Raw genomic sequence first — 3,905 nt, forward strand, 5'->3', positions numbered from 1 at the left:
TGTTCTGTACTTCATGGCCAGTACATGGTGACCATAGGTTCAAATGCTTCATTTTCCATTTAGGAATGAAATATCCTCATTGATCATGGTTTCACAGCAAGAAAATTAGAATTTGCTGACAGAGGATCACTTGCCTTTATTGGTCAGAGCATTGAGTATAGAAGTTGGAAGGTCATGTTGCAGCTATATTATTGGTTAGACCTGTTTTGGAATATTGTATTCAATTGTGGTCTCCCTGCTATCGTAAAGATGTTGTTGAAGTTGACAGAGGGCAGAAAAGATTTACGAGGCTGATGCCAAGGTCGGAGGGTTTGAGCTATAGGGAGATGCTGAATAGGCTGGAGCTATTTTCCCTGGAGTGAGGGAGACTGCGAAGTGACCCTATGGACGTTTACAAAATCATGAGGGGTATCGATAAACTGAATAACCAAGGTCTTTTTACCCTGGGTAAGGGAGTCCAAACCCAGAGGACATAGGTTTATGTTGAGAGGGGAAAGGGATGTAAGGGGCAACTTTTTATACAGAGGTTGGTGTGTGTCAGGAACGAGTTGCCAGAGAAGGTGGTAAAGACTGGTACAATTACAACATTTAAAAGGCATCTGGATAGGTATATGAATAGGAAGGGTTTAGACAGATATGGGCCAAATGCTGACACAAATGGTACTCGATTAATTTAGGATATCTGGTCAACATGTATGAGTTGGACCTAAGGGTCTCTTTTAATGCTGTACATCCCTACGATTCTATGACTTCTTTGTTGGAACTTTCTCAAAGGTTTGTGACTTCTTCTGAACTTTAATTTACATTGCAAGCTTCAACTGGGTTGATGTCACACTGTCAAAGGTTGAGAATGTGAGATCAACAGAGCATGTGCAAGCTCACGGGGTGTTGAGGGATGACCTAGTGGTCCTAAATAATAGGGGGACATTTGTTTTCCTCAAATTTCCCTCAATTTCAGAGCTGAATGTTGTGCATTGGCCTCCAGCAGGGTCTTTTAACTCATGCAGCAATTCCTATGTTATCCACAAAACACAAGAAATTGAATGTGGATATCATGGCATTCAAGAATTCAATACATGTTTAACATAACTAAATAAAATTAAAATGTACTTATTTATGGGATAGGGGCCTCATTGACTGGGACACCATTTACTTCCCTTCCCTAGTTTCCCTTGAAGAGGTTGGTGGGAGCTGCTTTTTAAAAGTCCACAGTCCATGTGCTGTAGGTACTGTTTGAAAGGGAATTCTGGGATCTTGACCAAATGACACTGAAGGAATGACAATATATTTCCAAGTCAGGCTAGCGAGTGGTTTGGTGGGGAACTTACAGATGGTGGTGTTCGAATGTAACTGCTGCCCTTGTCCTTCTAGATGGTGGTGGTCCCAGGTTGGAAGGTGCTGTCTAAGGAGCTTTGGTGAGTTTTTGCAGAGCACCTGGTAGATGGTAAGCAGTGCTGCTACCGACTGTTGGTATTGAAGGAAATGGATGTTTGTGAATGCATTGCCAATTAAGAATGCTGCTTCTCCCAGCTGGAGTCAAGCTTTGTGGAATCAGGAGAAGAGTTATTTGCTGCAGAAGTCTGAGCCTCTGATCTGCTCTTATAGCCACTGTATTTGTATGGCTCTCCAGTTGAGTTTATGGTCAATGGTAAACCCCAGAATGCAAACGGTGAGGGTCTCGGTGGTGGTAATGCAATTAAATGGCAAAGCGCACTGGTTAGATTGTTTCTTGTTGGAGATGATAAAATTTTAATAGGGCTGGACAGATTTGATGCAGGGAGAATGTGTTCCCTGATTGGGTACTCGACAACTAGGAGACAGTCTCAGGGTATGGGGTAGGCCCTTAGGACTGAAGGGTAGAATCAAATTGTCTACCATGGAAGGCTATGGAGGATAAATCACTGAACATTTTCAGTGTAGAGATAGATAACTTTCTAAATGTTAAAGGAATCAAGGGGTGTAGGGAGAAAGTGGGAATATGGCATTGAGATGAAGGATCAGTCACAATCCTATTGAATGGCAGAATAAGTCTGAGAGGCTGAATGACCTACTCCTGTTCCTAATTTCTATGATTCTGTGTTTAGCTCCCTCTTGATGGTATGTCATGTGTCCCCACCTCTGCTGGGCCTCTTCTGCCAGTGGAATGGACCACATCGAGGGATAGTGATAGTGGTGTCTGGTACAATGTCTTGTAAAGTATGATTCTATGAATGTGCCTATGTCAGACTATTGCTGAGTACTCTATGAAACAGAGCTCCCAATATTGAAACAGGCCTCCAGTTATTGGTAAGGAGGGCTGTGCAGGGTTGACAAGGCTGTGTTTGCCTTTGCCGTTTCTGATGCCTTTGCCAATACCATGTGGTCTAAAAGTTTCTCGCAATTGATACAAATAAATGACCAAATGGCCAATGATGGGGGAGGGGTGGCAAAGGTATTAGTAAAGAAACAAAAGATGGGTCTAGAGGAAGTGTGAATGGCAACAGTAGAAATGTGACCAACAGCTCCATGGAATCATAAAATCCCTACACTTTGGAAGTAGGCTATTCAGCCCATCAAATCTGTATTAATGTTTGGAACAGCATCGAACCCAGACCCATCCCATCCCCATAACTCTGTATTCCCCATGGGTAACCCACTTAGTCTGCATATCCCTTGACACTATGGACAATTCAACAAGACCAATCCACCTAGCCTGCCTATCTTTGGACTGTGGAAGGAAACCGGAGCACCTGGAAGAAACCCACGCAACCACGGGGAGAATGTGCAAACTCCACACCGGCAGATGCACAAGGTTGGAATCAAACCTGGGTCCTTAATGCTCTGAGGTAGCAGTGCTAACCATGTCAATTCTCCTGTTCCTCAGATGCTGCCTGACCTGCTGTGCTTTTCCAGCACCACACTCTCGACTAATCTCCAGCATCTGCAATGCTCGCTTTCACCTAGTGCTAACAACTGGGCCACTGTTCCGTCCAGTCTGAAGGAAACAAGAACGGCAATTATAATATGAAATTGTTGAACCCAAAGTGGATTCTAAAAGATTATAATGGGTCGAATCAAAATTTATTTCATTGAAACAGTACAGGAAGCCATGAGTGAATTAAAATAGTTAGCAAATCCAAGGTCTGGTCATGCTTATGGACTGAATGGAGCTGTCCAGTAAATCAATCACCCAATGTGCATTTTGCTTCTCCATATTATAGGCAATGAATTCGATAGATGAACTTGAAAGAAGGAGAAGTAAATTCATTGTTTAACCTGGAAGGAGTTTTCAGGACCCTGCAGCATGGAAATTAAAGAGATCAAAGGGCACGTGTTGCACCTGCTGCACTTGCATGGGGGGATATTGTGGGAACAGGGGAGGATACTGGGGGTGATTAAGGATGGGTGTCACAGAAGGAACAGTTCCTTTGAAATAGTGAAAAGGGAGAGGAGGAAATCTTGTCAGCAATTTAAAAGTTTAATCCTGCTTCTTTCTCCACAGATGCTACCAGTTCTGCAGTGAATCTCTGGTAATTTCTGTTTTAATGTTAGATTTGCAGCATCAGCAGTATCTTGCTGTTGGACACCTATTTCTTTCTTGGATAAAGTATCATTATATGTGGTGATTTTGTTCAGTGTTTGAGTAGAAGTAGCTCAATATCCTTGGTTTGAAAGATTAAATATGCAGCAGGTTCATTAATTAAGGGGTATTTATGTAGCATTGCCGTATGTTTAACAACAGCCATGTCATGCTGCAAGGGAGCACCCATGTTTTATGGTACAGGTAATTATTTTTATTCTTGGGAGTGTAGGATTGTTCTCAGAACAGAGAGAGTTAAGCAGGCACTTAATTGAAACATTCAATATTTTAAAATATTTTAGTCAGAATAAGTCTGAAGCAACTGTTGTCCAAGAGGATCTGGAAC

The sequence above is a fragment of the Chiloscyllium plagiosum genome, chromosome 2, assembly GCF_004010195.1.
Source record: "Chiloscyllium plagiosum isolate BGI_BamShark_2017 chromosome 2, ASM401019v2, whole genome shotgun sequence".
NCBI lineage: Eukaryota > Metazoa > Chordata > Chondrichthyes > Orectolobiformes > Hemiscylliidae > Chiloscyllium > Chiloscyllium plagiosum.